The 22,617-nt window shown below is 40.5% G+C and overlaps 1 non-coding gene across 1 annotated transcript; it reads right to left on the reverse strand.

The window, feature by feature from the left end:
- Window positions 1–1,506: 1,506 nt before the first annotated feature.
- Window positions 1,507–1,697, reverse strand: LOC126033817 (U2 spliceosomal RNA). Its single transcript, XR_007504508.1, has one exon. It is a non-coding gene; the product is annotated as a U2 spliceosomal RNA (small nuclear RNA).
- Between the last annotated feature and the right edge of the window lie 20,920 nt (window positions 1,698–22,617).

Genomic DNA, 22,617 nt, shown 5'->3' on the forward strand with positions numbered 1-22,617 from the left:
GCTCAATGGTAAAAGCATATGCCTTGCATGTGGAGAACCTGAATTGTATCCTGACACTGCAAAACAAACAAACATATAAAATAACAACAGAGTCCTACTGGTAACACATGGACTGTTGGGACCTGAATTCTGAATAAGGAGGGATGCCATAAAAGCCACATGGCAGGCTTCTTCTTAGGTTCTGAGCAGGGAGAAACACCATTTTGGAAGGACCACATGATGTGGGCTACATGCTGGGGCTTCAGAAGCCTATTTCCATAGACCCCACCTCAGTCTACCTGGCTATACCAGGTAGCCTATCAGGGAAGGACAAGGGAGCAGTAGAAAGGTACCTCTAAACAAGAGCCAATCATTTTAAGGATCATCAGAAAGCTGGAACCTCCCTATATCCCTTCCCTAAAGTCCTCTTCATGACTTTGGGCGGGGCTCATCTCCTTCAGTGGATGGCCCCTGGCTTGCCAGGCTGGGGAATCTTGTTGGCTGATGGATTAAAGTGTTAAACTTGATTCCACTTTTTTTTTTTTTTTGGTCCTACTCTGGAGCCCTCAGGACAAGGAAATAAATTTTCCTTAAATTGGAAATAAGCATGCCTAGTTATTGCTTTTTTTCTCCATATAGCTGGAAAATGAAAGTTTAACTATAAAGTGTAAAAATTGCAGTACAGTTTGAAGATTGATCAATGGTGAGATATAAAGATGTGCTGAGCAAGAGTTTTATCAGCAACAAGCCAAGGACAAGATGGTGAACTTAAGTTCTTACAGTTACCATCTTCTCTGCAGATAACAAGAAGGAATTAATTTTTATAAAGAAAGAATGCAGAAGCATGTATTTTAATAAGATGGCTTTCAGCCAAGTGGGTACCAGAATTAAAAATAAAATTTTCTTGTGGGTCCTACAGGCACACTCCATTTTATCTGCATCTCTAAACTAAGTAAGGGCTAAGCTTTTGGGGGAGGGACAGAAGATGATAATTGTCTTTATCTTTATTCTTTGGAGAAAGAACAGATAGATAAGTATAACTGTTCTTGTCTTTTAGGCTTTGAGGGGGAAAGAAAGGAAATAAGGGAATAAGAAAGGATAAGGAAAGAAAGAATAATTGTCTTTGCCTGGAAGAGCTTGCTATTTCTCTTTTTAAATTTGACTCCTAATTTCTTTGGGTTGACTTCAAAAGGAATGAAGCATCACGGAAGAGTTAATTGATCTACAAAAGTTCCTATCCCTTCAGGCAGATTAGGGGGCCGGCCACACACAGTTCCTAGGCTGAACCTGGGAGGTAGTATATGCAATTTATATGCTCCAGTTCTTTGAATATGTACCCTTTCCCAGGAAGCTATTTTTATGGCTCATAAAACTGAGATATTTTTTTTCCTTTGGAGCCCACATCAGGAAAAAACCTAATTATCCAATTATGTAGTTCATTGTGATGTGTTATCTGGGTGTTATAATCATGACCGAGGAAGTAATTTATTCTTTTCTTTTCTTTTTTTTTTTAATTCCCCCCTGGGTGGGGGGTGCAGCGTTCCTGGAGGTACTGCAATACCAGGTTGATGCGTGGAATGGACGGAGCAAGCTCCTATTCCAGTTCTTAGTGCCAAAAATCCATTTAATATATTGTTGTCGAATAGATGACGTATTAGATATTAAACTGATAAGAACAGATACTACACTTGATCTTAGCCAAAAGATCGAGAAGCAATAAGTAATTTATTCTTATTTATAAAATTGAACCTCTTGTAGGAAGATAGCAAATCTTAATCCTGTTGGAAAATTTTATGGAGGCATGGGAGAATAGAGGATAAGGAATAAGTGATGAGGAGAGAGATGGGAAGTAGGGAAGTCAAGCCAGCATTTTTTGAAATGTTCTTTGTGTCTGAGGCTAGAAAAGAAAAATGATCAATGTGAAAGAACAGATTTTCTTCCAGAGGGAAGACGAAGAGGAACAAGAATAACAAACAACATACCGTATGTACTTGGGTTATACAGGTTATTTGAAAATGCACGTAGTCTCCAGTCATCTTCTGCCGTCTGCTGGAGGGGGCGGCGCTTCAGCTCAATCCATAAGTCATGGCAGAGCTGAAGAAGGAGATGGCCGAACTAAACTGTATGCCACTGAACTATTTAACCCACAATACTCAATGGCACATTTAATTAAGTGAAAAACCCATTTAAGGCAGTAAAGTCGTTTAACTAAATGTTTATAAATCCTGAATTCTTATTATAATGAAGGTTTTTTGGAGTATAAGGATTCGGGATTTTTAACCATTTATTTACAATAATTTACTGTTTTAAACAGTTTATTCACTTTATTAAAGTTGCTATCGAATACTATGGGTTAATGTGGCATGTTAATGGTATACAGTATATCACACACTCATGAATTATAAATGTAATAATGTATTTATTTGTTTATTTATTTAATGATTTCTCAATTATTATAATTGTTTTGTGTCTATATTTTTATTTTTGAAATTTACCAGTGGCTGGTGCATTTTCCGCCTCAGCCTATACTCAAGTTATTAAGTTTTCTCAGTTTTTAAGGGGGGTCGACTTATACTTGGGTCTGCTTATACTCGAGTATATATGGTATTTTAATTTAAATAATTATATGTAAGTGACTATATATATACATACATGGAATCATGCTCAGGAGCTATTTCTGGCTCTGTGTTCAGGTTAACTCCTGTTGGTGTTCAGGGGAGTATGCAGACTCAGGGAGAGACCTGGGGTCAGTAGTGTGAGAGATAAGTGTCTAAACCCCTGTACTATTGCTCCACTCCATGTTTGGGAACATTTACATTTAAAAATAAGTTATTTAAATATTTATTTTTAGTGACAAAGATAATGAATGAATTCTTGTGAGCCTGGCGTACTTCTTGCAACTTTTTGATATTTACTGCTTTTTAAATCTTCCCTTTTATTTGCTTTATTCTAAAATTTGATGGAAAAATGTGCATTTTGTTGCTGTACTCTGAGTTACTTATTGCATCAGCAATAGCTATTGACATATCCCTCTCCCAGCACATGACTAATGCTAAAACACACATCAAGTTTTAATTTTCTTAGTTTATTTAATTTCCATTGATTGCAAAGCATAGGGTCCATCGGTTTTAGATGATGTGTTCTGCATGGAGAGACTCAATGGCTTATCATGAGAGCATCATTCTCTTCTGTGTAGCTATAAATCTACACAGGCATCACACAATGTTATTGTACAGATGCTTCCTTTGATCATTCCTATATGTTTGTGGTTTGTGTGTGTTAATGAGTATGAAATAGGGCATAATAACAATAATAAGAGGGTATTATTTTTCTGAGTGCTTCCTTATATGCAAAGTATTAAGACTGGTTAAAATTGAGTTCTCTGGGGGTATGTTTAGTGTGTGCAGTCCTCCTATATCCCATTGTTTTTACAAGTTTTCAGAGAAAAATCCTCTCAGTTCTAATATGGCTTCTAGTTCATAACTTGCTTGTCTTGTTTGTGAATTACCCAAGTTCAATTACCACCACCACATATGGTTCTCTCTAGCTCTACCAGTAGTGATACCTGAACACTGAGAGTTGTGTCAAAACCCAAAACATCCCAACATTTAGTCTTTTGAATTTCATGTTCAGGTAGAGATTTGTTGTTGTTGTTTTTTTTTTTTTTTGAAAAGGAATTCACTTGGCCTAAAAAATATGGGGTTTCTCCGTCCTTGGAGTATACTGTCATGGGATCAACTCTAGACTTTGCTCAGGATCATTTACTCTCCCGGTGGCGTTTTTGTGGTTGGTAGACTTCTGCTCTGTCCAGGGTGATACAATCAGAGCTCTGTGTTTAGAGGTCTCAGTATCTGCACAGATCCTGAGATGGGATTTATGATGAAGTCAGTCTTTGTGATTCTAGAGGTTCTGTTACCTCAGTGTCATTTTAATCCATCTTCTGTGGTTGGTGATCTTGGGGAGATTTGGTTTTATATTTGAATAGTCTTGCAGCATTAAATAAAAATGTGGTTGATTAAAGATGTATATAAATTATTTGCATCTCCATTTCCCCCTGTTCAGTGGATATGTTGTATCCCCCTACTCTTGAATCAGGGTTTCACCAATACTTGAGTTCAACACTCTTGAATTATTTTGATTGACTAATAAAATGACATTCTGAAATTTCTTTTATTCTTTACTTTTTCCTTTCTTTTTTCCTTAATTAAAAAAAATGTGTTTTTGGCCACATCTGGTGGCTGAAGGGCTATTCCTAACTGCCTGACTCAGGTGTGATCTCTTGCAGTACTTTGGGGACCAGGCATACTGTCAGGGATTCAAACCAAGTTAATCCACATGCAAACCACATGCAAGGCACTGTAAGACCTGTTTACAACCCCTATGGAGTAAAAAGTTAGAAGAATGTGATCAAACCCTGACTTGACTGGATCCAAGCCATTGGGTTGGTAAAAGAATTTACCAGAAGTAAATGGTTTAACCTGAGCAAAGCTAGTGTATTGAAAGAGAGTATACTGGTCAGAAAAACAAAGTGTAGTCCTCCAAACATAGAATTGTCTAGCATTCTTAGGGGACATTTTTTTATAGCATACAAACCAGTAAAATATGGGTAAAATGAAAAAAAAATACCCTAAATACAAAGAGACATTATCCCTGAAGTTCTCTGGCGTAAGACTGACTCTGGGCTCCAGGCATACCAGTTTGTCCAACCCCTGAGTCATTCTCTGTGGCAAAATTTTTCACACATTAGCTATTGTTGTCCAGTTTCTGTAGTTAAAGAGTCTGGTTTCTGGGGCCGGTGAAGTGGCTAGAGGTAAGGTGTCTGCCTTGCAAGCGCTAGCCAAGGAAGGACCGCGGTTCAATTCCCCGGTGTCTCATATGGTCCCCCCCAAGCCTGGGGCAATTTCTGAGCACTTAGCCAGGAGTAACCCCTGAGCATCAAACGGGTGTGGCCCAAAAAAAAACAAAAAAAGATTCTGGTTTCTGTGCCAGAGGGAGATGTACATAATTTTTTAAAACTTTATTTATTGATTGATTGGTTTTGGGGGTCACACCCAGCAGTGTTCAGGGGTTACTCTTGGCTCTGCACTCAGAAATCACCCCTGACATGCTGGGGAACCAAATGGGATGCTTGGAATCTAACAGGGCCCCTCCCGGATTGGCTACATGCAAGGCAAATGCCCCCGCCCCCAATGTGCTATCTCTCCAGCCCTGATGTACACTTTTAGACCACTAAAATATCTAATATCTTTGATCATTGCCCTTATGTTGTTACCTGCCCACCTCCTCTCCCTCTCTTCCCCACCTAATTCCCTTCCCTACTTAGCATTCTCATTTCTTCCCCTCAGAGACTTTTTTTCATACCTGCTATGTGAATTTTTTTTTTTAGTTTTTGGGCCACACCCGGTGGTGCTCAGGGGTTACTCCTGGCTGTCTGCTCAGAAATAGCTCCTGGCAGGCACGGGGGACCATATGGGACACCGGGATTCGAACCAACCACCTTTGGTTCTGGATAGGCTGCTTGCAAGGCAAACGCCGCTGTGCTATCTCTCCGGGCCCAAATTTTTAAAAATAATTTTTATTTTGACTACAGTGGAATACAAATCTTTCACAGTAATATTTTAGGTACATAGTGAGATAGAATCAGGGGCATTTCCACCACAAATGTTGTCCTCCCTCCACCCCTGTTCCCAGCATGCATTTCATATCCCCCTTCCTTTGCCCCTCACGCTACTAGTATAAATGGTCCTCTCTGTGTCTAGCTTGTAAACTGGGTATTGATTCTGTTGTCATTGGCTTTGGATTTGATGTTTAAATCTGATCATTTTTATTTCTACTCATTGTTTATACGACTGTTTGGTCTTGGTACCCTCCATTATTTCTCTTTTAATTTGTGAGGCAGAACAAGATGGTTCAAGTTATATGGTTCTGTTAGAAGGAAAGAAAAAAAAGGAGGAGGGGGAAATCAAACAAGAAAATTAAAAAAAAAATAAGAGAAGTTCTTCTAGAGGCTATAAATATCAATTTAAGTGAAGAAAGGGAAAAAGGAAGAAAACCATAACAAGAATACAAAAAAAAATCAAACAAAAACAAAACTCAAAAAGTACCACAGCAATAAGCACCACAGCAATAAAGACAACAACCAAGGCCTGGAGAGATAGCACAGTGGTGTTTGCCTTGCAAGCAGCCGATCCAGGACCTAAGGTGGTTGGTTCAAATCCTGGTGTCCCATAAGGTTCCCCCGTGCCTGCCAGGAGCTATTTCTGAGCAGACAGCCAGGAGTAACCCCTGAGAACCACCGGGTGTGGCCCAAAAACAAACAAACAAAAAAAAGACAACAATCAAACAATAAACATAATCTCAAGAAAAACAAAACAAAGCACAATAAAAGCAAAATAAAAATAAACAAACAACCCCCCCAAACAAGCAACAACAATAACAAAAATTAATTTGTGCTTTTTTTTTTGCATAGGCACAGGAAATATTGGGGAGATTAGAAAGAGAATTCCCTTGGCCTAAGAGATACAGGGTTTCTCCGCCCTTGAAGCATACTGTCATGGGAATAACTACAGGCTCTGTACATGCTCTTATTCTCTCCCCAGCTCCTTTTGTGATGTCTGGAAACTTTCCGCTCAGTTGTGAATGATAAAATCAGGCCTCTGTTAAGAGATCTTGGTATTTGCACAGTTCATAGGATGGCATCTTTCTTTATGGTTCTGTTCCATCACTGTTGTTTTAATCAGTCTTCTGTAGTTGGTGATATTGGGTTTTGCATGGATCTTAGGGCAAAGCTGAGGATAGAATCTTTCGTTGTTTCCAGAAGTTCTGTTCAGTTGCAGTTGTCTCAGTCAGGCCTCTAGAATTAAAGATCTTGGTTGTTGTACAGGTCGTAGGCCAAAGCCTAGACTAGGGTCTTTTTTATTGGTCCAAAGATAGGTTGTCACAGTCAGTCTTCTAAAGTTAGTGATCTTGGCTTTTGCACAGATCAAAGGATGATGTGTCTTTTGATTTCATCTTATTAGGTGGTGAGGTAAGACAATTTGCTCTTAGACCAAGTTATTGCCCTTCCTTCATTGTCATGATATCTTATCAAAACTGGCGCTTGTTGGTTCCTGGAGCTGTTTTGGAGAACCGTATTGGTTCTATGTCTGGGATCTAGGGTTCAGGGTTGGAAGGTCTAATCACATGGAGTCTAAGTTGGGACCACATCACATATGTTCAAGGTGGGAGGTGTCCCTGTATTGTAAAATGTATGAGTTCTTATCCCTAGTAGATAAGTGCTTGTTTCTATACATAAAATTTCCCCTCTTTAGTGTCCCTGTGCAAAAAGAAATGGTGCTATATTATATTGCTGGTGGATTTGGGGGTGAGAGTGTCAGGCTCCATCATCTCTGTGCCCTGGTTTTGACTTGAGCTTTAATCTGTACAATACATTTCCTTGTAGGTTTTTGTACAAAGCAGAACCAAACAAATGAAGTTAAGGAGAAGAAAGCAAAAACAAGACTATTATATATAACAACAATATATATGTGTATGTATATATACATATATATAAGAAAAATAAATAAAAATGAGTTAAAAAGTAATTAATGGAACAGTTATGCAGGAGACTACCTTACATTTGGGAATAAACAGGTTAAAAGATAGTGTTATAGAGGTCTTAAACTTATAAAGAAAATATAGGCTTCCCCATTGTCTTTTTATTAGGGCCAGACCTCTAACAACACTCTAAGAATAGATCACTAATGTATGTCTTTATGTGGGCATGAGTACATAGAGAGAAGACTTTTTTTTTTTTTTTGGTTTTGGGGCCACACCCAGCGGTGCTCAGGGGTGATTCCTGGCTGTCTGCTCAGAAATAGCTCCTGGCAGGCACGGGGGACCATATGGGACACCGAGATTCGAACCAACCACCTTTGGTCCTGGATCGGCTGCTTGCAAGGCAAACGCCGCTGTGCTATCTCTCCTGGCCCAAGAGAGAGGACTCTTCTATGAGAGCCAAACCTAAATTGTAAACAATCCATGCCTATAGTGTATATAGCCCCTCCTATATACTCTCCCTTTTCTCCCTCTTCAGAAATTCTACTATCCGGGGCCGGGAAGGTGGCTTTAGAGGTAAGGTGTCTGCCTTGCAAGCGCTAGCGTAGGACGGACCGTGGTTCGATCCCCCGGTGTCCCATATGATCCCCCCAAGCCAGGGGTAATTTCTGAGCACATAGCCAGGAGTAACCCCTGAGCGTCAAACGGGTGTGGCCCAAAAACCAAAAAAAAAAAAAAAAAGAAAGAAATTCTACTATCCCTTCACCCTCTAATCCCAATTCAATATCCTGCCTTATTAATGATCTTTACCCTCAGTTTTTTGTTTTTTTTTTTTTTTTTTGGTTTTTGGGCCACACCCTGTGATGCTCAGGGGTTACTCCTGGCTATGCGCTCAGAAGTTGCTCCTGGCTTCTTGGGGGACCATATGGGACGCCGGGGGATCGAACCGTGATCCGTCCTAGGCTAGCGCAGGCACCTTACCTCCAGCGCCACCGCCCGGCCCCTACCCTCAGTTCTTAACCCCTTAGGTATCAAGATCGACCTCCTACCCCAATAAGTCATCAACCAGCTCCCAAGCAAAGGGACATCCATTCAGCCTCACATCTCATTCCCTGGCAAGAAACTACAACTAACTCATGCTGACTCATGCTCTGTGGCCCTTCTTCTCACCGCCGCTCTCAAGTGTGGACTGTTGCTTGATACCAGATTCACCTCCAGAAGGACTCTACCCCTCAGATATTTTATATCAGTCTCTCTGAACACGAGTTGGCCGTTCTTGTCATTGTCATGCAGTGAGATAGTACAATTAAACCCTGGGGAAGGGGTACAAGGACTGAGCTATGGCAAGGTCCTTACTCTTTTATCTATCACCCATTCCAGCTCAGACATGAAAGAAGAACCCCTGGACATTCATCACTAGTAAATATGACACATAGCAAAACTGAGGAATCAACTGTCAAAACTCTAGGGACTGGAGAAATATTAAAGTAAGTAGGGCACTTGTCTTATATAAGGGTAACCTGAGTTTGATCTCTATCATCTTGTATGGGTACCCAAGCCTTCTAGAAGTGATTCCTGAGTGTAGAGCCAGGAGAAGCCCCTGAATACCACTAGTGTGGTCTACAAAACAAACAAACAAAAACCCAAACAAAACAAAACAATTCTACTTAGCTTCGGGTGTCTTTTATAGTGTGGTCTACAAAACAAACAAGCAAAAACCCGAACAAAACAAAACAATTCTACTTAGCTTCGGGTGTCTTTTATTACCATCTAGTATAGTATAGAGGGGAAACATTCCCATTTGCTTTGCTTGGACTCCTCATCTACCATATTTGCCGGTGTATAAGACAACTGGGCGTATAAGACGACCCCCTAAATTTGCAGTTATAAGATAGGTTTAGTCTGAGAGCATGAAAACCGGCCAGGCTTTGCAAAAGCCGGCTCCCTGTGTGTGACACCAGGCGGGGAAAATCCGCGAAAGTACACCGGCCCAGTGGGGCCCAACTGTGAAAAACTGTGATTGTGACCTGTCTATGTCTGTCTACTGTCCTCTTGCGTGAAACTCTTGCGAGTGGGACAAAAAGAGGCTCCAGAAACCTCGCTCGCCCAGAGGCCATTTTCAGGGAGGGACTACAGAGCATGAAAACCAGCAAGGCTTTGCAAAAGCCGGCTCCCTGTGTGTGACACCAGGCGGGGAAAATCCGCGAAAGTACACTGACCCAGTGGGCCCCAACTGTGAAAAACTATGAGTGTGACCTGTATATGTCTGTCTACTGTCCTCTTGCGTGAAACTCTTGCGAGTGGGGCAAAAAGAGGCTCCAGCGGAGCACGGCCGCTCCGCTTCGCAACGCGGCAGTAAACTCTTTCTAAGGAAAGAACACCATTGCAACAAGAAGGAAAAATCATACTAAGAACGGCGCTATATCACAGAAGCAAACATTTCTCTCCGGACTGACTTCTCTGTTGCATGCTCGGGCCTAAGATTTGACCCAGTGTGAGGCTTCATCCACGGAGGACTCCCCTCCCTTAGAGGCAAGTCAGCCCATCCAGAAAGGGAGGAGCCAGAGGAGTGTGCTGCCTGCATCATATAGACAATGAATACCACCACAACACGTAGAAAAACCCACAATACAAGTGTGACAATGGGGAAACAACGCAGGCCAGCATCAAACATAGAGAATGAAGATGACAATTCTGAGGACCAGATAATGACCAACCAACTAATCAACCTCTCAGATAAGGCCTTTAGACTAGCAATATGGAAGATGCTCAAAGATCTCCAAGAAATCATGGATCGAGTTGAACAGAACACTAATAAGAACCAAGAAAATATGAAGACAGAAATCACAAAACTCCAAACTGAAATAACATGTCAACTAACAGGACTGAAAAAGTCAGTAAACGAAGTGAATGACAAAATGGATAAGCTCTGGGACAGGGTATCAGAAGCTGAGAATAGACTTGGTGCTGTGGAAGATGAGATACATAACAATTCCATACAGCAGGAGAGATTGGACAAAAAACTTAAAGCAAATGAGCAGACAATGGAAAAATTAGTCAAAGAATAGGAACAGATGAAAATAGAAGTCTATGATAAGATCAACAGAAACAACTTAAGAATCATTGGAGTCCCGGAGACCCAGGAAGAAAATTTCCAGGAAGAATCAAAGGTCAAGAACATCATTAAAGAGAAACTTCCAGAGCTAAAGAATATATGTGATCAAATCCTGCATGCCCGAAGAGTACCAACCAAGAGAGACCCCAGAAAAACCACCCCAAGACACATCCTAGTCACAATGACAAATCCCACAGATAGAGACAGAATTCTGAAAACAGCAAGATCAAAAGGGGAAATGACGTTCAAGCAAGCTTCCCTGAGATTTACAGCAGACCTGTCACCAGAAACACTCAATGCCAGAAAGCAGTGGTGGGATATTGTGACAAGACTGAATGAAATGAATGCTTCACCCAGAATACTATACCCAGCAAAACTCACTTTCCGGTTTGACGGAAGAATACATGGTTTCACAGACAAAAAACAGCTCAGAAACTTCACAGACACAAAACCAGTCTTAAGAGAAAAACTGAAAGACCTAATCTAAGACAAGACTACCCAAAAGACACACCAAATTTTGAAATAAAGATGGCATTAAATCCCAGGACAATTCTTTCTCTCAACGTCAATGGACTAAATGCACCAGTTAAGAGACACAGAGTGGCTAAATGGATCAAAAAACTCAATCCAACCTTCTGCTGCCTACAAGAAATGCACCTGATGGGCCCGGAGAGATAGCACAACGGCGTTTGCCTTGCAAGCAGCCGATCCAGGACCAAAGGTGGTTGCTTCGAATCCCGGTGTCCCATATGGTCCCCTGTGCCTGCCAGGAGCTATTTCTGAGCAGACAGCCAGGAGTAACCCCTGAGCAATGCCAGGTGTGGCCCAAAAAAAAAAAAAAAAAAAAAAAAAACAAAGAAATGCACCTGAATAGTCAGAACAAACATAGACTCAAAATAAAAGGCTGGAGAAAAATTATCCAAGCAAACAACACCCATAAAAAAGCTGGAGTGGCCATACTAATATCAGATAATGCAAACTTTATACTCAGGAAGGTTGTAAGGGACAAAGATGGACATTTTATATTAATCAAGGGTACGTAGAGCAGGAAGAATTCACTCTCCTAAACATAGATGCACCGAATGAGGGGCCAGCAAAATATTTAATACAACTGTTGACAAATCTGAAAAATAATATCAACAACAACACAATAATTGTGGGGGACCTTAACACGGCTTTGTCAACACTGGATAGGTCAACCAGACTGAAACCCAACAAGAATATACTAGACCTGAGGAGAGAAATGGAAGAAAGAGGCCTAGTGGATATATATAGGACACTCCATCCCCAGAAACCTGGATACACATTCTTCTCCAATGTACATGGGACATTCTCCAGGATAGACTACATGCTGGCACATAAAACATACCTCCATAAGATCAAGAGGATAGAAATTTTGCAGACTACCTTCGCTGACCACAAGGCTCTGAAATTATTTGTGAACTCCAAAGGGACTCAGAAGAAACACTTTAACACCTGGAAGTTAAACAGCCTCATGCTCAATAACCAGTGGGTCCGAGATGAAATCAAGGAGGAAATAAAAAGGTTCCTGGAAAGAAATGACAATAAAGACACAAACTATCAGAACTTATGGGACACAGCAAAAGCAGTACTGAGAGGAAAATTTATAGCTTTGCAAGCACACATCAGGAAGGAAGAAGGAGCTTACCTGAGTAGCTTAATGACACAGCTAATAGAACTAGAAAATGCTCAACAAAAGGACCCAAGAATAGGAAGACAGAAGGAAATAACAAAGCTGAGAGCAGAAATCAACGAAGTGGAAACTCAAAAAACAATCCGTAAGATCAACGAAAGCAGAAGTTGGTTCTTTGAAAAAATAAACAAGATTGATAGACCACTGGCAAACCTAACAAAGAAAAAGAGAGAGAGAAACTTGATAACTCGTATCAGGAATGAAAAAGGAGAGATCACTACTGATATGACAGAGATTCAAAGGGTAATCAGAAACTACTTTGAAAAACTCTACGCCACTAAAAATGAGAACCTGGAAGAAATGGATAAATTCTTGGACTCTTACAATCTTCCACGGTTGAAGGAAGAGGATGTAGCATATCTAAACACCCCCATCACCATTGATGAAATTAAAACAGTAATCAAATGTCTGCCGAAAAACAAAAGCTCAGGTCCAGATGGATTCACTAATGAATTCTATCAAACTTTCCAAGAGGAACTACTGCCAATCTTGGCAAGACTCTTTCATGAAATTGAACAAACAGAAACACTTCCAAATAGCTTTTATGAAGCCAACATCATCTTGATACCTAAACCAGACAGAGATGCTACAAAAAAAGAAAATTACAGACCAATATCGCTGATGAATGCAGATGCAAAGATCCTCAACAAAATCCTGGCAAATAGGATTCAATGCCTCGTTAAAAAGATCATCCACTACGATCAAGTAGGTTTCATCCCAGGAATGCAAGGCTGGCTTAACATCCATAAATCTATCAACATAATACACAACATCAATAACAAGAAAAATAAAAACCACATGATCATATCAATAGATGCAGAGAAAGCATTTGATAAGGTCCAACACCCATTCTTTTTTTTTTTTTTTTTTGGTTTTTGGGCCACACCCGTTTGACGCTCAGGGGTTACTCCTGGCTATGTGCTCAGAAATCGCCCCTGGCTTGGGGGGACCATATGGGACGCCGGGGGATCGAACCGCGGTCCTTCCTTGGCTAGCGCTTGCAAGGCAGACACCTTACCTCCAGCGCCACCTACCCGGCCCCTCAACACCCATTCTTGATCAAAATTCTCAGCAAGATGGGAATGGAGGGAACCTTTCTCAATATAGTGAAGGCCATCTACCACAAGCCAGTGGCAAATATTATCCTCAATGGAGAAAAACTAAAAGCCTTCCCTCTAAATTCTGGCACAAGACAAGGCTGTCCTCTCTCACCACTCCTATTCAACATAGCACTGGAAGTACTTGCTATAGCAATTAGGCAAGAAAAGGATATCAAGGGAATCCAGATAGGAAAGGAAGAAGTCAAGCTCTCACTGTTTGCAGATGACATGATACTCTACTTAGAAAACCCTAAAGACTCTATCAAAAAGCTTCTAGAAACAATAGACTGATATAGCAAGGTGGCAGGCTACAAAATTAACACACAAAAATCAATGGCCTTTCTATACACCAATAGTAATAAGGATGAAATGGACATTAAGAAAACAACCCCATTCACAATAGTGCCACACAAACTCAAATATCTTGGAATCAACTTGACTAAATATGTGAAGGACCTATACAAGGAAAACTATAAAACTCTGCTCCAAGAAATAAGAGAGGACACACGGAAATGGAAACGCATACCCTGCTCATGGATTGGCAGGATTAACATCATCAAAATGGCAATACTCCCCAAGGCATTATACAGATTTAATGCCATCCCTCTAAAGATACCCATGACATTCTTCAAAGAAGTGGATCAGACACTTTTGAAATTCATTTGGAACAATAAACACCCTCGAATAGCTAAAGCAATCATTGGGAAAAAGAATATGGGAGGAATTACTTTCCCCAACTTTAAACTGTACTACAAAGCAATAGTTATCAAAACAGCATGGTATTGGAATAAGGACAGGTCCTCAGATCAGTGGAATAGGCTTGAATACTCAGAAAATGTTCCCCAGACATACAACCACCTAATTTTTGATAAAGGAGCAGGAAATCCTAAATGGAGCAGGGAAAGCCTCTTCAACAAGTGGTGTTGGCACAACTGGCTAGCCACTTGCAAAAAATTGAACTTAGACCCCCAGCTAACATCATGTACGAAGGTAAAATCCAAATGGATTAAAGACCTCGATATCAGCCCCAAAACCATAAGATATATAGAACAGCACATAGGCAAAACACTCCAGGACATTACAGGCATCTTCAAGGAGGAAACTGCACTCTCCAAGCAAGTGAAAGCAGAGATTAACAGATGGGAATATATTAAGCTGAGAAGCTTCTGCACCTCAAAGGAAATAGTGCCCAGGATACAAGAGCCACCCACTGAGTGGGAGAAACTATTCACCCAATACCCATCAGATAAGGGGCTAATCTCCAAAATATACAAGGCACTGACAGAACTTTACAAGAAAAAAACATCTAACCCCATCAAAAAATGGGGAGAAGAAATGAACAGACACTTTGACAAAGAAGAAATACACATGGCCAAAAGACACATGAAAAAATGCTCCACATCACTAATCATCAGGGAGATGCAAATCAAAACAACGATGAGATACCACCTCACACCCCAGAGAATGGCACACATCACAAAGAATGAGAATAAACAGTGTTGGTGGGGATGTGGAGAGAAAGGAACTCTTATCCACTGCTGGTGGGAATGCCGTCTAGTTCAACCTTTATGGAAAGCGATATGGAGATTCCTCCAAAAACTGGAAATCGAGTTCCCATACGATCCAGCTATAGCACTCCTAGGAATATACCCTAGGAACACAAAAATACAATACAAAAACCCATTCCTTATACCTATATTCATTGCAGCACTATTTACCATAGCAAGACTCTGGAAACAACCAAGATGCCCTTCAACAGACGAATGGCTAAAGAAACTATAGTACATATACACAATGGAATATTATGCAGCTGTCAGGAGAGATGAAGTCATGAAAGTTTTCTATACATGGATGTACACGGAATCTATTATGCTGAGTGAAATAAGTCAGAGAGAGAGAGAAAAGCACAGAATGGTCTCACTCATCTATGGGTTTTAAGAAAAATGAAAGACACCCTTGTAATAATAATTTTCAGACACAAAAGAGAAAAGAGCTGGAAGTTCCAGCTCACCTCAGGAAGCTCACCACAAAGAGTGATGAGCTTAGTTAGGGAAATAACTACATTTTGAACTCTCCTAATAACGAGAATGTATGAGGAAAATGGAGAGCCTGTCTAGAGTACAGGCGGGGGTCGGGTGGGGAGGAGGGAGACTTGGGACATTGGTGATGGGAATGTTGCACTGGTGATGGGTGGTGTTCTTTACATGACTGAAACCCAAACACAATCATGTATGTAATTAAGGTGTTTAAATAAATTAAAAAAAAAAAACTAAAAGTCATCTTTGCAACAATCTTCAGAGACAATGAGAGGAGGGCCGGAACTTCCAGCTCACTTCATGAAGCTCACCACAAAGAGTTGTGAGTGCAGTTATAGAAATAACTACACTGAGAACTACCATAATCATGTAAATGAATGAGGGAACTGTAAAGCCTGTCTAGAGTACAGGTGGGGGTGGGGTGGGATGGAGGGAGGGAGATTTGGGACATTGATGGTGGGAATGTTGCACTGGTGACGGGGGGGGGGTGTTTTTTATATGACTGAAATCTAATCACAATCATATTTGTAATCAAGATGTTTAAATAAATACAATTCTAAAAAAAAATAAAATAAAAATAATAAAAAAAAAGAAGCACAGACTTGCTGGAGAGGTGGCGCTAGAGGTAAGGTGTCAGCCTTGCAAAAGCTAGTCAAGGAAGGATCGAGGTTCGATCCCCGGGCATCCCATATGGTCCCCCCAAGCCAGGGGCAATTTCTGAGCGCTTAGCCAGGAGTAACCCCTGAGCATCAAATGGGTGTGCCCCCCATCACCCCCCCCCAAAAAAAAAAAACAAGAAGCACAGACTAGGCTGAGCTTTTTTAAAATTTATTTTAAGAGCATGTATCATATGGTTGACGTAGTTGATCATAATATTAGATTTATTTATTACCAGATAAATGACAGTAACATTAGTTTTTTTTTGTTTGTTTGTTTTTGGGCCACACCCGGCAGTGCTCAGGGGTTACTCCTGGCTGTCTGCTCAAAAATAACTCCTGGCAGGCATGGGGGACCATATGGGACACCGGGATTCGAACCAACCACCTTAGGTTCTGGATTGGCTGCTTGCAAGGCAAGTACTGCTGTGCTATCTCTCCAGGCCCAAAATCAGCTTTTTTTTTTGGGGGGGGGGCCCACACCCGGTGACGCTCAGGGGTTACTCCTGGCTATGCACTCAGAAGTCGCTCCTGGCTTGGGGGACCATATGGGATGCCGGGGGATCGAACCGCAGTCCGTCCTAGGCTAGCACGGCAAGGCAGACACCTTACCTTTAGCGCCACCGCGCCGGCCCAGTAACATTAGTTTTAATGGGGCCATAGTGATAGCACAGAGGTAAGGTGTTTGCATTGCACACGTCAACCTTGGAAGGACCAGGGTTCAATTCTTGGCATCTCTTATGGCCCCCAAGCCTGCCAAGCATGACTTCTGAGTGCAGAGCCAGGAATAACTCTTGAGCACTACCAGGAGTGTCCCCCCCAAAAAAAGAAAGTTAGAGAGGTAGGGCATTTGCCTTGCATGCAAAAGGACGGTGGTTTGAGTCTCAGCATCCCATATGGTCCCACAAGCCTGCCAGGAGCGATTTCTGAGTGTAGAGCCAGGAGTAACCCCTGAGCGCTGCCACGTGTGACCCCCCCTCCAAAAAAAAACACAAATAAAAATAATAGGAAAAAACAAAGAAGGAAGAGAGAGGGAAAAAGAAGTAGAACAACAAGAAAATTTGTGAATATTATTATATTTGTGAGGTCATTAAGTCATTGTCAGAGTTTAGTAAACTCTTATTGCTAGCTAACCATTCTGCTACTTCTTTCGTTTATGAACATTAAGTGACTTCAGCTACAAATTGGCATCTTAATTGATGTGTTACTATGGGGATGGCAGTATTAAACAAAAGTGACATTGTCATGAGGCTGTGAATGTGGCCACATGGTCCAGGAATTCAAAGCATTATTACTGATACTGTGGATTTCGTGGTGTGTTTTTTCTCAGCTGCCAGATCTTCCAGAAGTATGAAAAAGCAGGATAGCAGGATGCCCACAATCACTCCACAAAATTCCTGGTAATATCAGCCCAAATACTGGCATACCTAGAGTTTTGTTCAGATTAGTGTCTCTGCATAGAGACATAGGGGAGTGGTGAAGCAAGGCCATTGGCAAAGCAGTGATTGTGGGTGATGAATGCAGCAGGCGTGGTTTCAGCGGGCAGGACATTGGCCAGCCCTCTTCTCCCAAGATTATTAGTTTTTAGCCCCACAACCAGTGTTCCCATGATTTTTCACAGCTTGGCTTATATCTTTTTTGAGACAGAGTGAGTGTGTGGAGTTGGCTAGATACAGACATGACACTTTAATTTTCTAGACTGAGTTTTAATAGCCTTTCCATTCCATACTACAGAATGTACTAGTTAAGGCTGGCATTTAAGAGGAATTTTTGCCAGGGGGATAACTCAAAGTGCTAGAGCACATGTTTTGTTTTTTATTTTTGGAGGGGGTATTTTCCTAAATTTTAATATAACCATCATAAGTATGACCTTTCCTTTACCACTGTCCCCATCTTCCACCCACCACCATTGCCTGCTTCCATGCAGGAACAAACAAAAATAACTTCATCTTGCTTGTTACAACATAAAGGCAAATTGAATGGATTATCAAAACTAAAACAAACAACAATCTATTTCAATTGTTCTATCTCTCCATGGTGTTACTAAAGTCAGTGTCTAAGGATTTACTGGGCTGTGGTTGGTGCCAGCTGAGCCTTCTGTGTTACGATACTGTTTAGGCTCACGGAGCGTGGTGGTCTCAAATTTCCCCATCAGATTTCCGGTAATACTACTAGGCCCACACAACTATTAATTTTTGTTTTGTTTTGTTTTGGGGCCACACCCAGTGACACTCAAGGTTTACTCCTGGCTATGTGCTCAGAAATCGCTCCTGGCATACTTGGGGACCATATGGGACTCTGAGAGATGGAACAGCAGTCAGTCCTAGGTCAGCAACATGCAAGGCAAATTGCCCTACCACTTTGCTACTGCTCCAGCCCTGAAGTGGTTTTTTATTTTATTTGTTTTTAGTTGTTTTAGTTTGGGAGTTACATCTGGTGGTGCTCAGGATTTGCTTCTAGTTCTACAAGCTGCAATTACTCCTATTGGGCTCAGGAAACCATGTACCATGGTGGAGTAACTGGGTCAACCAGGTAGAAAACACCAAACCCAGTGTCCTATTGCTATGGCCTTATGGCATAGATTTTTAGAAATATGACTCCTAAATTTCAGTTTTCTATTTATCTAAGAAAATTAAATAGGGCTAGAGAGATAGCACAGTGGTAGGGTGTTTGCCTTGCAAGCAGCCGATCCAGGACGAACAGTGGTTCAAATCCCTGCATTCTATATGCTCCTCCATGCCTGCCAGGAGCAATTTCTAAACACAGAGCCAGAGTAACCCATAAGCACCTCCAGGTATGACCCAAAAACAAACAAACAAAAAAATTAAATATTTTTCAACTCTCAGTTTCAATTCTAGTTGCTTTAAAAGCATTGCATTTAGTGTTTAATTTAGAGTATGAAAGAAGAGAGATCTATCTTTGTTCAAGCAACTAGATAAATAAGTTACTAAAATTAGAGCTAGTTTATGCATTTGAATGTCTCAAAATATTGAACAGTTATAAAGTTTTTATAGCTGATGAATAATTAGTGAAGGCTTTACTTCAATACAAAATTAAAAATGACTAAATCTTTTCATTTTGTAGCTTTGATGAAATGCAAAGCACAGAACATCTAATTTATTAGACACAATAATCTCATGGACAGCTGGGAAACCTAAACCTTATCTAAAAGGGATTGTCTTTTTATTCATTTACATGCAATTTACTCAAGAGTGGATTATTTTTTAATTGTATGTATTTGAAAGAATTTAGCTATACCACAAGAGATGAAACAATAACATATGCCTCCTTCTACAAGCTTTAAAAAACTATAGCAGACAATAAAATTCTGAATTGTATGTTGCACAATTCTCATTTTTAGTGTCCCACAACCATCTGTCCCACAGTTTCTAGGGCAGAACTGCTTTTAATAACCTTTCCAATCATCTCCACAAATATGTGTAATTCTCTAGGAACTCAAATATTTAGGGTATTTTGGCAAGTGAGGAATGAATCAAGTAAGTACCTTTTAAAACAAAAACATACCCACCAACCAAACCCCGCCCCCATATATACATATCCAAGACAGGAAATCACAGAAAAACTAAGATTTAAGAAGCATCTTAAATGTGTCCAGGAACTCGTGTACAGTGGTGAACTAGCCACAAAGAATGTGGTCATAGAATGAACACAAATTCTCTTCTGTATCCCTGATCTCTATAAATACTTCCTCAGATAAACATGGCTCCACCTCTGTCAGTTGCTCCATTTCCGCCCATCTGTTCTGGTAATTGCTTTTCCTTCCTCATTATATTTTCAGTGTCTGGACAGGCTTATCCTGTTTCCTCCGGATGGTGTTTTTTGTTTGGAGTCAGTTCCTGATTCCTTTTTCAGTTCCCTTTTGTCTACTCCTGTTTGACTTCTCCATTGCACTAGGGGCTCTTTTTCAAAACATCCTAAGTACAATTCCAACATCCATATGGTTAGGTATCATGGTTGGAGTCCTCTGTTATTAATTTAATATGATATACATCTTTTGTGTCATCACACACACACACACACACACACACACACACACACACACACACACACACAGAATAAGCCTCCCAAGATATTCAGAACAAATCTGACCAATGAAGGTGCCTTTTTCTCCAACTGACTTCAATGGTGGCAGTCTCAGAAAAAACCATTTACCATTTTCTTAATTATCTAGAAAGGACAAAATTTGGGATTATTATCCCAAACTAGGGTTGATATAAAAATGATCATTCTGGTAGAGAAATCTATCTTGATTGTGGGACAGATATCTATTTAAAGAGCATACAAGTCACATACATACAAGTCACACATACAAATTCACAATGTGAATTTTCTTTCTTTCTCCAAGATGCGCAGATGACCATCCATTGTCTTCCCTTTGGAATCCAGGCTCATGTGAATTCTCTACATATTGCCCATAATTGTTTTCTTTTTACTCTTAAGTTCTAATGTTATTGTTGATTATTTCATCAGGCCAAGAAGAACCCAGAAACCAGTGATGGAGAGGGGAAATTTTCTATGCTTCCCTAGTACACACACACACATACACACACAATGATATCAAGTTCACAAGGGAAAATTCCTCTAAGGTTGAATGAATAGATGTTAGTAGGAACCAAACTTTTAAAACACTCACAAGGCTCTGATTTTTCTAAGGAAAATTAGGAGGGTTGAAAAGATAGCACAGGGCAGGAGAGATAGCACAGCGGTAGGGCGTTTGCCTTGCAAGCAGCTGACCCAGGACCAGAGTTTTGGTTCAAATCCCGGCATCCCATATGGTCCCCCATGCCTAGAGCAATTTCTGAGAAGAGGACCAGGAGTAACCCTTGAGCACTGTCGGGTGTGGGAAAGAAAGAAAAGAAAGAAAGAAAGAAAGATAAGAAAGAAAGAAAGAAAGAAAGAAAGAAAGAAAGAAAGAAAGAAAGAAAGAAAGAAAGAAAGAAAGAAAGAAAGAAAGAAAGAAAGAAAGAAAGAAAGAAAGAAAGAAAGAAGAGAGATAGAGAGAGAGAAAGAAAGAAAGAAAGAAAGAAAGAAAGAAAGAAAGAAAGAAAGAAAGAAAGAAAGAAAGAGAGAGAAAGAAAGAAAGAAAAAGAAAGAAAGAAAGAAAGAAAGAAAGAAAGAAAGAAAGAAAGAAAGAAAGAAAGAAAGAAAGAAAGAAAGAAAGAAAGAAAGAAAGAAAGAAAGAAAGAAAGAAAGAAAGAAAGAAAGAAAGAAAGAAAGAAAGAAAGAAAAAGAAAGAGAAAGATAGTACAGGTTTAAGGTACTTACTTTGCATATGGCCAGCCCCAGTTCAATCTCGAGTACTAAAAACAGTCCTGGGGTAATACCGAAAGTCATCCCTGAAGCACAGAACTAAGTAAACCCCAAGTACCGCCGAGTGTGGCCACAAAATCAAAAGAAAAAAAATGTAATGGGTCAACTAGAGATGCATATCCTGGGCAAGGAATTCAAGGAATAAAGGGAAAGAAGGACGAGTCGTCCTTCCTATAACAATCAGGAAGTGGCATCTATGTTGCTTTGATATTGCAATAACGCAATTTTCCATTTTTAAACAAGGATCCTCCCCACGTTTTCTTTTTCACTGAAAGCAATATACTGTATGGCTGTCCCTGTTTATTGGTAATCTTTTTGTTTTCCTAGCCCTGTAGGCATGCATAAAATCAAATCAATCAGAGATTCAGAGAGTAACATTATGAAATGAGGCCAGTTGTAAGATAATGCATTTGTGCACCTGGAGCCTGAGAGATAAAATGCTTCCTGGTACAAAAACAAGAAAAATAAGAACTCTGTCTCATCAATAAGGATATGTTGATGAGTGACTATTTAGTAATCTATTAGATAAGTTTCTGTACTGTTATGTTTAAGAGTAGTCAACAGGCAGAATTGTAGGGATAGTAGGGCACTTGCCTTGCATGCAGCCAACCCAAGTATAATCTCTGGCACCCCATATGGCCTCCAAGCCCTGCCAGGAATGATCCCTATGAGCAAAGGCAGAAGGAATTCTTTTTTTGTTTTGTTTTCTTTTGTTTTGTTTTGGCCACACCCGTTTGATGCTCAGGGGTTATTCCTGGCTAAGCGTTCAGAAATCGCTCCTGGCTTGGGGGGACCATATTCCCGGGATGCCAGGGGGACCAAACCGGGGTCTTTTCTTGGCTAGCGCTTGCAAGGCAGACACCTTACCTCTAGCGCCACCTCTCCGGCCCCCAGAAGGAATTCTTGAGCACTGCTAGATGTGGCCCCCAAACAAAATAACGCAACACAACAGAATTTAGCATGCATTATGAATGTGTTTCATGTTACCTAAAGTAGCTTGCAGCACCTAAAGTTACCTATATAACCTGTAGTTCCTAAAGTCATCAAGTACTTAAAACAAGTTTTTGTTTTTGTTTTGGGATCACACCGGACCAGCCACATACAAGGCAAAAGACATACCCACTGTGCTATCATCCGCCCTTCCTCTTTT

This window comes from Suncus etruscus, chromosome 1 (genome assembly GCF_024139225.1).
Source record: "Suncus etruscus isolate mSunEtr1 chromosome 1, mSunEtr1.pri.cur, whole genome shotgun sequence".
NCBI lineage: Eukaryota > Metazoa > Chordata > Mammalia > Eulipotyphla > Soricidae > Suncus > Suncus etruscus.